This window comes from Pinus tabuliformis, chromosome X (genome assembly GCF_031772625.1).
Source record: "Pinus tabuliformis cultivar Carrire ecotype Pingquan chromosome X, CPIR1, whole genome shotgun sequence".
Classification (NCBI taxonomy): Eukaryota; Viridiplantae; Streptophyta; class Pinopsida; order Pinales; family Pinaceae; genus Pinus; species Pinus tabuliformis.
In genome coordinates this window covers 166,774,278-166,788,235 of record NC_142308.1, presented here as the reverse complement: position 1 = coordinate 166,788,235, position 13,958 = coordinate 166,774,278, and the positions used below count along the sequence as shown (strand labels likewise).

General features: G+C 38.7%; 1 pseudogene; it reads right to left on the bottom strand.

Moving 5' to 3' along the window:
* LOC149138981 (LRR receptor-like serine/threonine-protein kinase ER1) overlaps positions 1–10,411 on the bottom strand; it is a 143,890-nt pseudogene extending 133,479 nt beyond the window's left edge.
* Between the last annotated feature and the right edge of the window lie 3,547 nt (positions 10,412–13,958).

The following is a 13,958-nucleotide window of genomic DNA, read 5'->3' as shown; positions in this document are numbered from 1 at the left end:
TTCAATTCTTCATCAAACATGGCACTTTCCATATTTCCAAAATCAGTCCTTGATTAAAAAAAAATACCACAAATTTCATCAACATAATTTTCATCCACTATGTAGTGAGATATCTCAGCATGCATGTTCTCATTAACAATTTCAACCTCACCAAATTCATCATTTGTTGTTGGATTCATGTGAGATGCACTTTCAGCTCTACAAACCATTACTTCATTTGAAAAATTGTCTTTGTTATTCTCAAACTCTGATGCAAAGAGGTCATAATCAACTATAGCCATACCAACTATATCACACATGTTATTCATTTCTTTATTGCAAGCTTCACCATCATCAACAAGGTCTATTGTTGGATTCACCAATTCACAACTCACTTTGTAGTCACCATCCACATGTGTCTCGTCACAATGGGATTCACCATCATCTTCACCATCCATGTTATAGTGGGGTTCTCGAGCATCTATATGCTCTTTCTCTACTTCACACGTAGAGGCTTCAACTTGTCAATCTACAATCTTTTCTGTGTCTTCTTCATCCATATGGATGTCTGCAAGATGGGTTTCGCTTTTATAGTCTTTATGAACATCATCCACATTTGAGTGGGATTTTCCAAGCTCTCTTTTCATCCTAGATTCTCACTCATTTACTCTTAGGCCTGCAATTGACTTTCTATATATTCTTCAACAGACTGTAATAAAATTTGTTGCTTTATGTCACTTTCCTTTATACCAAACTCTACTTCTAGGGTCTTGCATGCTTCCTAGGAAGATGTAGATTTTGCTACCTTGCATAAGGAATTCTCATCTAATGCATGTTTTATAATATCCAATATTAAGGCATAACATACTTTATCATATGGGTTATTAGACTAATATTTAATCAACTCTTTACATCAAAGAAAAGTTTTCATTTTGATAGTTCCCAAAAAATAAAAATTTTACCATAAAATTTTGGAAGTGTTACGAGATCTATCCTGATTCATTCATCCTCAAATTGTTCTACTTCATATTCTTATATTTTATATGCCCAGACTATGGTGAGAACCTCTATGAGCCCTTCGAAATACTTTGGCTCTTCCTTTCAATTCCTTTTCTCGATTTGCTTCAATATTGATTTGTGACCCATGACTGTCACCTTTCATTTGTCTTTTATCTTCTTTCCTTATTGTGTCAACCTTCTAGAAATTAATGTCACATATGATTGATTGTCTTTAAACCTAAACATTTTAACCTTCACCTTTACGGTGACTCCCAACAACTACTAGAAACTTTACTAAGCTCTTCTACCCAGATTCATATGGAGGATAATGGGTACAACTTACAGTGGAGACTTCTTATTTGGTCAGTGGAGGTGACTCTTTCCTCGCTATATTGTGGTGGCTCTATAGGCTACTCGCCCTAATCTTTTAGTAGTTGGGTTTACAAACTCTCAATGACATCTACTTTCTACTTATGGACCAATGGATGCAAACTTCAATTTGTGGGCTACTCACAATAGCTAAGGCTCTTAGTGGAAGTAGATCATGACCTTAAATCCGTTGGTTCTTTACAACCTTGCTAAACCTTGCTTTGATACCACTTTTTATTTAGAGGCAAACATGCAAACACAAGACAAATAAGTACACAAGGTTATGCTTGAATAAAGAAGTTCTATTCATTAATAATTCTCTCATATACATCCACCGAGTTGCTACTATTCTCTCTTCTTACTTCACGTTACAATGATCCAACCATGAGCATATAAGCAATAAAATTTTTAAATATGGAATCATGCAAACTCTAACTTTATTTTCCTCATGAAAACTATGACTTGACACTTTAACTAAACTTTTCTAACTTCACTTTAACATAAATCAACATTTTTCTTTTCCTTAACTTAGCTTTTCTTGACAAGGCATTAACTTTTCAACTCTGACTCACTTGACTTGTAATATTAAACTTAACTTTCTTTACTTAACTTAACTCTTCATAAATTGAATGCAAACAAGAGTACTTACTATCTCTATCAAGTGAAATGATTTTGATCTATGACAAAGTTGGAATCGATGATAGCAAATCAAATAGGAAATTTGGGGGTAGGTTTGTATGAATTGTGTGCTCTTATAATTTTTAAATTTCTATATGAGACTAGAGTTTACTTGGTTGTAACATATTTGAATATTTGACAATTGTTAGGTCAGTTTGGTTGTTGATTCTATAAGATTACTTTCATTCATATCATTTTCATATTAGCTATGTTAAGGCATAATTACATGGAATGATTATCTAAATACTTCAATAAGTGTTAAACTTATGAATTTTAATAATCATGAAATATAAAAAGTGAGGTGTAGTATGGAATCATGTGCTTTCTGTTAGCTTTTCTACAGGTTGCTAATGTTCAAGGATCAAAACTAAGCTCGGACCTTGGTTCTACTCAAAGAAGGCCTACACCGGATGTCCTCACCTTTCTCCATTTCCTCATCCATTCCCCTCTTATCTCCTTTACATATGCTTTTCGGTTTAAAAATCATATAAAAACCTTTGCTCTTGAGCCCACGCGCTAAGACCTAAAGCCCCATACAACCATGATCATGTGCCCTCGTGCCCCCATAACCCATCGTCACTTGTCATCGTGGCCACCGATCATCGCACCTTGATCTAACGGTCCTCTGCCTCATTCAACGAAACCCACATGGATAAATCCCTACCGTCCGATCACCTCTGCCACGATCAGACGATGATCGCTTCCCCCGCTGCCATAACATAGCCGCACATTAACTCGCGATAAAAAGCAGTTTCTGTGTTTCCCCGCTGCCATGTGTCTTGCGATGACTAGGATCACTCAGACGTGTACAATTACCGCCCGACCCCCGATAGCGGTGCGAGCAATACCGCTTACTGCTCAAGCCCACTCTCCCCGCCTGATAGACTATGTGCATCTTCCACGCCCAACGACCATTGGATCTGTCCGCTCAAGATCCAACGGCCTGTGATCACCCCGCTGCCACCTCTTCTAATCTCCCAGTTGGCTCATCTCCTCCTTTTACCCGCCCAATCCAACGACGGATATTGCTCTGCCATCCAACTACTCTGCCCACTGTGCAATCCACATACTATAACTATTCTATGCTCCCGAAAGGACAAAGGTAGTCAATTTTCGGTACTAGGTACATTTCCTCCTCAACAACTTCGTTCCATGGACAACATGGCTGAGAAGGAAAGGTACAGAGCCGAGTAGGTAAACACATTCAATAGCTATGGGACTTTATCCCATATAACACTCCACCTGCCCGAGAAGGACAGCAGAGAACCCGAGAAGATCAAATCATTCACTACAGCAAGAAATTGCACTCAGAAGTTCTGCCAGGCAGTTAAAGTGGTTGGTGGTCCATTATGACCCCTCCATGCCTAGAATAGCAGAAAATTTTTGTAATCAAACTCTATATATACCCAGAAAACAGATGTAATCAGGGTTGATGGTTATTGTTTTGATGTAATGTTCGACTTTTGGAGACTGTAACTGCTTTGATACTTGCAACGTCTTGTCTTCATTTTTAGCTAATACAAGCTTCTTTTGCTGTTAATTTCTCACTTTCCATCTCTTTTCTGTTCTAGGTTGTGCTTGATATGCATTTTTTCCTGAACTCTTGATGTATAGCATTAGAGGAGTTGTCATCCTACCTTTGTGTTTGAATCTTGCATGTATCAGTGAATCTGTTAATCAGGTTTCTTTTCACTTAGTGACAGAGAGCTATCATCCTGTCTGTACACCAGGGAATTAGATTTGCAGACCTTTTTACTAGTTGTAGCCAACCATCACAGGGTCTTGTGCATCTGCTGGTGTGGTCGGTATTCTCCATATTCACCCAATCCTCAAACTGTGGGTAATTGGTGGTTTAAAGCCTTGTAGTCTAGGGGTGTTCACACATGTCTGGAGTCATGCAAAGTAGGAGTGGTTATCTGGCTTGAACAAGCATCATTCCTTCCATTCATCCATTTCCAACATTAAGTTGAGTTTGTAATGTTCCCGAGCATCTCCAAGCTATAACCTAGGAGAGTTTCTTGGGGTGATAACATTGATTGGCGTCATTGCCAAGGAGAGGAGATTGAAGCTCAGATTCCCTAAGAGAATGACACAATTCTGACTTTGATGATAGACAAAGTCTGGACACATTTTTGGTTGTAATCATCTATCTAGCGACTCTGTTGGAGAACCTACCCGTTGGCGACTCTACATTTCAGTTCTGGATTAGTTTGTGAGGCATACCAGGGGAAATCCTCAGAAATCACCAGCTGACCCAGTGCCTGACCCTAAGAAAATTGCTAAGAAAAAGAAAACATCACAGAAAGGAGCATTAAGATCAGGTAAGCCCAAGAAATCTTATGTATCTTTGAAGGAGAAGGTTATAGCTGAGGATATACAATTTGAAGATATAGAGCCTAGCACTGTTAGTAAAGAAATACCTTCAAAGATTCATATAGCTCCATGTTCAGTCAGTTCCCATTTGGATCTCAGTCCAAAGAAAGCCTCCCATATAGTCCATCATTTTCCCTCAGTTCTATCATCTATTTCATTACTTCCTATCGTTCAATCTGCCAGTATCCTTCCACCTAGCCTAGTTATGGCAGGTCAGCAAGCTCCCACGAAGATGGAAAGAATTATAGTTGCTAGGTATGGACCCCTGGTCTTGCCTATTCCTTTGAATGCTATGCCTGCAGGAGAATATCAGAAATATATGCCCAAATTCACTGGTACAGAGGGGGTAACAGCTAAAGAACACCTTGAGTCTTTTTATAGTTATGCTGATAACTTAGATATCAGTGAAGATGATGTGTGGATGAGAGTATTTGTCCAGACCCTTGAGGGGGAGGCTAGAAAGTGGTTCAAAGAATTTCCTCATAGGTCAATAGCAGACATTGAAGCATTGGATGATGCATTCCTGAAGCAATGGGGAGATAGAAAAGATCTGCTCTACTACCATACAGAGTTTGGAAACCTAAAGAGGGAGAATGGGGAATCATTGCCTGATTTTAATAAAAGATTTAACCGTATGTATAGTAAGATACCAGCTGAAGTAAAGCCTACCCCCACCTTTGCCAAACTCACTTATGCCAATGCTTTTGACTCAGATTTCTGCTTGCTTTTGAGAGAAAGAAGATGTGCCACTCTAGCTGATATGCAGGATGCAGCACTGGAGGTGGAATCAAATATCATGGCTGCAGAAAAGCTTAAAACACATGCTGATAGAAGAAGGCAGAGAGGTGAGGCTTCTTCTTCCTCTGCTTCATCTTCAGAACCCAAGTTAGATAAAATGACTAAAATGATAGAGTCATTAGCTGCTGAGATATCTAAGCTGAAAGTTGAGTAGAGTTCTAGGAAAGCAAGGTTTCAAAACACATTTGCTCCAAAAAATCCAAATCCATTCAGAAGAGCAAATGAACAATTACAAGTCCTTCAAAGGGGTAAAGAAGCAAATGAAGAACAAAGAGTTAAGGCTCCTTTCCAAAATGTAGTCATGGAGGAGGAGCAGTTTGAAGAAGAGGATGAAATTCATTGCATGGAAGATAAAGGTAGTGCTACCTTTTTTACATTGGCTGCATATGAAGAATCATTACTGCAGGACCAAAATAGTCAAGAGTGGGACATAGAGGCTATTTTTTAGATTGGTGAATAGTAAAGATATAATCTGAGGTCAAAATCAAACAATGTCAAGGAGAATCCTGCCCAAAGAGCTGCTATCCAAACAGAGCAACAAAATATCAGACAAAAGAAGCCAACAACTGATCCAGTCATCCTCAAAACACTAGCTCAAGAGGTAAGAGGTCCTGATAAGTCCCCTTCCCCTTTTAGTTTTGAATCAGAAGCCCAAAAGTTAAAAATATTTGTGCCTCTGATAGAACTAGTAAAGAGTGAAGTTTTTAGGAAGCCTATCCTTGAGGCCCTTGAGCTGAAAGCCACAAAAACCCCTACTGATTATGTCAATTTGCAAGATGACAAGCCTGTAGTTGTGCTTAGCCCTATGGTCGAACCTGTTGATAATAATTCTCCATCATTTTATGTCTCCTTGACCATTCATGACAAAATCCTCCACAATTGCCTGCTAGACACAGGGGCTAGCCACAATTTGATGCCTAAAGTTGTCATGGAAGAGTTAGGCCTTGATATTACTAGACCATATCATGACTTATTCTCATTTGATTCAAGGAAGGTAAAATGCCTAGGATTAATCAAAGACCTGGCCATTACCCTGACTCAGCTGCCCATGAAGAGTATGATGATGGATATTGTGGTAGCAGATGTCCCTCCTAAGTTTGGCATGCTACTATCTAGAGGGTGGATTAAGAGACTAGGTGGGACATTACAGAATGACTTATCTTATGCCACTGTCCCAGTTTTTGGAGGAGAAAGCAGGAGATTGTACAGAGAAGCACAGCTGGCCTACATCATCAGTGATGAGAAGAACCCTTCTAATCATCCCATTTATGCTGTGGACACCAACTTTGGAGCTTGTATTCTCCAAATTGAAGAATCCCAGAAGGCCTCAATGCAGATCAAGAAGCCAACAAATCAGGCCGAGGGAGAGCAAGGAGGTCTAGTTTGGGAGATGTTCTTTGATGGAGTATGTTCCAGGGAAATTGCAGGAGTAGGGTGGTGCTAATATCTCCAGAACAAGAAAGAACCCATCTGTCTTTCAAGTTGGCTTTTCAAGTCACAAACACTATAACAGAGTATGAGGCTCTACTATTGGGCCTTAATGCAGCTAAAGACAGAGGAATCAGAAACATAAAGGCGTTTGGAGATGCTGATCTTGTCATTCAACAAGTAAATAGAACATCCCAAGAAAAGCACCCAAGGCTGAAAGCATACAGAGATGAGATATGGAGACTTAAAGATTCTTTTGATAATTTTTGTATCTCATATATCCCTAGAGTAAAAAATCAGCTCGCTGATTCCATTTCTGTGTCTGCTAGCATGTTTATTCCTCCCATGCCTCCCAGACTAGTTTATGAAGTCAAACTCAAATACAGACCATCCTTGCCTAATAATGTCCAACATTGGAAACTTTTTGAGGATGATGATGAAGTAAATAGGTTTCTGCAAGTCATTGATGAATTTTTCGAAATGCAAATTGACCAAGAAAATGAAGCCTTGGAAGAAAGTCCCCAATCCCAGCTTAGAAACAAAATTGGCAAAGATAGCATTGTCCCATTGCCCAGTAATCATATACCTAAGGGTCTAGTTCCTTTACAAAAGTTTTTTGACCAAAATGATGTGCCTTATAAGGCTGCCCAAAAAGAAGACCAATTTCCAATCTGTAAGCATAATATAGGGAGTCCAGATCAACCCAAATACATGAAACTGTCCACTCATCTATCTGCTGCCCAAAGTGTTGAATACTGCAATTTAATGAAGCAATTTGTTGATGTCTTTGCCAGGGAATATAGTGACTTTAAAACATATGACAAAAAGATTATCCAGCATAAAATTCCTTTAGAGAAAGACACCATACCTTTCAAGCAGAAGCTGAGACCCATAAATCCTTTGCTCCTCCCTTTGATTGAAAAAGAAATAAAAAAATTACTGGCTGCCAAAATCATAGTCCCTCTCAGATACTCAAAATGGGTAGCCAATTTAGTAGTGGTAAGGAAGAAAAGTGGAGAAATCAAGCTCTGTTTTGATTTCAGAAACTTAAACAAATGCTCTAAGAAAGACAATTATCCTCTACCCAAGATAGAGCATTTGCTGCAGAAAGTCTTAGAAGCCAAAGTGATGTCTTTCCTGGATGGATTTTCAGGATATAACCAGTTTGCTGTACATCCAGATGACCAAGAGAAGACTGCATTCACCACTCCTTGGGGCACTTTTATGTATTCCAAGATGCCTTTTGGATTGATGAATGTTGGAGCCACCTTTCAAAGAGCTATGGATATAGCATTTGTGGGAGAGAAGGACAAGTGTGTCCTTATTTACCTTGATGATATAACAATATACTCCTGCAGCCATCATGACCATTTGCAACATTTAAAGAAAGTGTTCCTGAAGTGCAGAAGGTTTGGGATTTTAGTCAATCTTAAAAAGTCACAATTTGCTTTAGAGGAGGGAAAGCTATTAAGACATGTTTCTGCTGCAGGTTTCAAAATTGACCCAGAAAGAGTAAGAGAAATACAGACCTTGTCTGTCTCGAGATAAAAGAAAGACATCTAGTCCTTTCTGGGAAAAATAAATTTTGTGAGGAGGTTTATCCCAAATTTTGAAGAACTCGTAAAGCACATTACCTCCATGTTGAGAAAGGGGTCGGAGATCAAATGGACTAATGTAGCAAGATCTTTTGAGTCCATTAAGAAAGCTATTATGGAGGCTCCCACTTTAAGAAGTCCAGATTACAGCCAGGAGTTCCATATATTTTCATTTGCCTCTGATGACACCCTTGCAGCAGTTCTATTGCAAGAAGATGAAGAAGGCTCAGAGCATCCAGTGGCTTTTTTCAGCAAAACATTGAGGGATGCTGAGCTGAGGTATGATATCATTGAAAAACAGGCATATGCTCTTATCAAGTCTTTGAAAGCTTTCAGAGTTTATATCCTGCATTCCAAGATAATTGCATATGTACCCTCTGCTTCAATAAAAGGTGTCTTAACATAGCCTGATGCTGATGGAAGAAGGGCTAAATGGATTTCAAAGTTAATTGAATTTGATATAGAATTGAAGCCCACCAAGCTTGTCAGAGGTTAGGGCCTTGCCAGACTGATGGCTAAAGAAAATTGCAAATCATTGGACATAGATTTCATGGGCATAATTGTAGAAAATGGTCAAACAGAAGAAGAGGAAGCAGCTAAACCAGGGAAAGAACAGTCATTAGCAGAAAATCTAGCTTCTTGCGATTGCTACTTTGCAATAGCTAAATTCTTGTTGAAGCTAGAAATCCCTCCAGACCTTATTTCAAGCAAAGCCAGAACTGTTAAGCTCATGGCAGCAAAATATTGCATTCATGAAAATCTGCTCTATTGGAGGGACCCATCTGGAATGATTTTGAGGTTTCTGGACAAAGAAAAATCCATTGAAGTCATGCAACAATTTCATTCCAGCATATGTGGAGGGCATCATTATTGGAAAAATATAGCCCACAAAATTCTCTGAGCTAGGTACTATTGGCCTACCTTGTTTTCTAATGTCTTTTCATTTGTTAAATCTTGTGACAGGTGCCAAAGATTTGAAGGAAAGCAGCAATTGAAGTCCCTGCCCTTGAAACCAATACATGCTAATGGACCTTTTCAGTAGTGGGGCTTGGATTTCATTGGAGAGATCAATCCACATTCCAGTGGCCAACACAGATGGATCTTAGTTGCCACTGATTACTTCACTAAATGGATTGAGGCCATCCCTACCAGAAAGGCTGATCATCATGTGGTCATGAGGTTTTTGACAGAGCATATCTTCACCAGATTTGGTTGTCCACATAAATTAGTCACAGACAATGCAGCAGCTTTCAGGGCAAAAGAATTGGTGGATATGTGTGACTCAATGGGCATTAAGTTGGTTCATTCCACCTCATATTACCCTCAAGGCAATGGTCTAGCAGAATCTTCCAACAAAAGCCTGATAAGGATAATTAAAAAGATGCTGGAAGACAATAAAAAGAGCTGGGATTCTAAGCTCAAATATGCACTGTGGGCTGACAGAGTAACCACCAAGAAATCCACAGGGAATTCTCCGTTCAGGCTGGTATATGGCACTGAGGTTGTGTTTCCAATTCAGTTAGCTCTCCCTGTGGCAAGGTTCCTACAAGAAGAGCACAATGAGGAAGAGGACATGGAAAAAAGGATCACTGATTTAGCAGAGGTACATCAGATCAGAGAACAATTAGTTGAGAAGTCAGCAACACATCAGAAGAAGATCAAGGAAGCTTTTGACAGAAAGACAAAATTAACTAATTTTCATGTTGGAGATCTGGTTCTAAAGTGGGATGCATTGAAAGAAAAGAAAGGCAATCATGGGAAGTTTGATGCCTTCTAGACAGGGCCTTTTGTTATTTCTCATATCCAAGGGAACAATACCTTCATGCTGAAAATTATGGGAGGAGAAGTGGTTTTTGATGGCCCAGTTAATGGGCGTTTTTTGAAAATTTATGTGATTTAAGGTCTTTGGCCTTAAAGTTGTAAATATGTTGTTTTATCAGTTTTAGTGTAAGATCAGTTAGACTCCATGCCCAATGGAACACTAGGAAATTTTGCTATTTTATTTTCACAGGAAAGGCATTGATCTGCAAGTTCTTGAGACCTCACAGGGAGGATCTCATCCCCAGAAGGAGCCAGTGTTAGCTCTGCTACAGGTTGTTGATGTTCAAGGAGCAGAAATAAGCTCGGACCTTGGTTCTACTCAAAGAAGGCCTGCACCAGATGTCCTCACCTTTCTCCATTTCCTCGTCCATTCCCCTCTTATCTCCTTTACATATGCTTTTCGGTTTAAAAATCATATAAAAACCTTTGCTCTTGAGCCTGCGCGCTAAGACCTAAAGCCCCATACAACCATGATCATGTGCCCTCGTGCCTCCGTAACCCATCGTCACCCGTCATCGTGGCCACCGATCATCGCACCTTGATCTAACGGTCCTCTGCCTCATTCAACGAAACCCACATGGATAAATCCCTACCGTCCGATCACCTCCGCCACGATCAGACGGCAATCACTTCCCCCACTGCCATAACATAGCCGCACGTTAACTCGCAATAAAAAGTGGTTTCCGTGTTTCCCCGCCGCCACGTGTCGTGCGATGATTGGGATCGCTCAGCCATGTACGATTACCACCCGTCCCCCGATAGCGGTGCGAGTAATACCGCTTACCACTCAAGCCTGCTCTCCCCGCCCGATAAACTCCGTGCATCTTCCACGCCCGATGACCATTGGATCTGCCCGCCCGAGATCCAACGGCCTATGATCACCCCGCTCCCGCCTCCTCCGATCTCCTGTTTGGCTCATCTCTGCTGTTTACTCACCCGATCCAATGACTGATATTGCTCCACCATCTGACTACTCCACCCACTATGAAATCCATGTACTATAACCATTCTATGCTCCCGAAAGGACAAAGGTAGTTAATTTTCTGTACCAGGTACATTTCCTCCCCAACAACTTTGTTCCATGGACAACATGGCCGAGAAGGAAAGGTACAGAGCTGAGCAAGTAAACACATTCAATAGCTATGGGACTTCATCCCATATAACACTCCACCTGCCCAAGAAGGACAACAGAGCACCTGAGAAGATCAAATCATTCACTACAGCAAGCAATTGCACTTAAAAGTTTTGCTAGGCAGTTAAAACGGTTGGCGGTCCATTATGACCTCTCCACGCCTAGAATAGCAGAACATTTTTGTAATCAAACTCTATATATACCCAGAAAACAGATGTAATTAGGGTTGATGGTTGTTGTTTTGATGTAAGGTTCAACTTCTGGAGACTGTAACTGATTCGATACTTGCAGTGTCTCGTCTTTATTTTCAGCTAATACAAGCTTCTTTTGTTGTTAATTTCTCACTTTCCATCTCTTTTATGTTCTAGGTTGTGCTTGATATTCATTTTTTCCTGAACTCTTGATGTATAGCATTAGAGGAGCTGTCATCCTACCTCTGTGTTTGAATCTTGCATGTATCAGTGAATATGTTAATCAGGTTTCTTTTCACTTAGTGACAAAGAGCTGTCATCCTGTCTGTACACAAGGGAATTAGATTTGCAAACCTTTTTACTGGTTGTAGCCGGCCATCACAGGGTCCTATGCATCTGCTGGTGTGGTCGGCATTCTCCATATTCACCCAATTCTCAAACTGTGAGTAATTGGTGCTCTAAAGCCTTGTAGTCTGGGGGTGTTCACACATGTCTGGAGTCAAGCAAAGTAGGAGTGGTTATCTGGCTTGAACAAGCATCATTCCTTCCATTCATCCATTTCCAACATTAAGTTGAGTTTGTAATGTTCCCGAGCATCTTCGAGCTACAACCTAAGAGATTTTGTTGGGGTGATAACAGTTTCAAATTGAGAAAAATGATGAGATGAAATGAGTGATCATGCACCATAGACCTATATTGATGGGCCATATGGGTGTGCTATGTGAGTGTCCGATGTGGGTGACTACAACGGCATGACAATGGATTTTGGGGTTAAATTAAAGTTTATTATAGAGGTACTCTTCCAACCTCATTCATAATTTATTTATATATATTTCTATTAAGTGAGGAATATAAATTACATAGTAGTTATTCCCTAGTTTGAAATGATATCAATTACTAAGATTACTTGGTTTCTTAGTAATGCATTCATGGTTTTCTAATTACTAGATGAAAAACTTTACCAAAATCTTAATACCTAACAATAAATTAATATCAAAAAATACTAAACTGCATTTTGCATATGTTTTTTACAATATTAGTAGAATTTTTTTATTTTTATATTATATTATATTTTATATATATATATATATATATATATATATATATATATATATATATATATATGAAAAAATTAAATACTAACATATTATCTAAAAAATAATTAAATTATTTTTATTCATCTATTTGATATTCAATAGTGAAAATAAAATTGATATATGAGTATAAGACATATCCACGAATAAAATTTCTGACTTTTCATTTAGAAAGAAAAAATGAAAGTTTAAAATGCATATATTGATGAATCTGTATTTTAATTTTTTTGGATTTCTTCACATACATATATATATATATAATCAAAAATATATTTAATTTTTTTTATCATTATATTGTATTTAATTTTTTGCAAATTTATATCAAAGTTTTAGCTGAAGTAATTTTTTTCACATATTAAAAAGAAAAAATAAATTTATCTCATGGAGTGTAACTCAATTGACAATCACCCTGTTATGAAGTATTATGTAAAAGCATGAGATTGAAAGTTCAAATCCCCGTGAGTTAGGCCAACAAAAAAATAATAATTTTATATTTAATTAAAAAGGATTAATGAAATCCAAGGGGTCTTGGATAAATGGTGATCGAGTGTTTTATTAAGGCACCCCTTGATGTGAAGTCACTGGTTCAATTCCCCTCCTTCAACAATGTAACTAGGAGGGTGCTATGTAGAAAAGGGTTTTCAGTCCATACCACTGCACTCAGCAGGCTTTTATGACACCATGTCTCTTGAACATCTGATAACCTCTTGTGATTAGGATGATTTTATTCACTACTGGTGATCTCAGTCCATGTGAATTCCATGCCATCAAGCATATGAAATTTGAACTGCCTATGCACCAGAAGCATTCGAGCCAGTTCAAGTTATTGACCTCGGGATCCCACAATCTAGGTTGACGTATAAGTTCTCGATAAAGATGAAGTAGATCTATCCAGTTATTTACCCCATATAGGTAAAGGCAAAGTCGGAGGTAGCAAAGAAGGTATGAAATGTGTAAACTACGCCTTTTTACATGGAAAAAGAAGTTTATCGACCTTACCTTGAATCAATTGATCTTTATCCAATTCCAATTAATCTAGGATACATTGATCTAGTTGACTTTGTAAACCTTTTTTTTTCACAGGAAAAAACAACACTCTTATATTAAAAAACAAAAACTATTACATTTATCATGGATCTTCTACAAACTATAATAGCCTACATAAATACTAACTGCAGAATTTGTGAGAAGATCTCTTCATAAAAGGATATAGATAAAAAATTATGGGATGATGGGCATCCCAAAATCTATAAAAAAGGAGGGCCAAAATGCTCCTACTCAATCACACAAAGATGACAGAGAAAACAATGAAAGAACAACGAAAAACTGAAACGATCCACCCTGCCAACGAGGAGATAGGGCACACTCATGCAAAAGGGAAGAAACTAGATCCGATGATGGTGCTCAAATCCCTGCATTCAAAGTGGAATCACCCTGATAGAGTAGATAAACCTCACTTGGGGAGGTGATCTACAAATATATTCTTCTCTCGGAAGATATG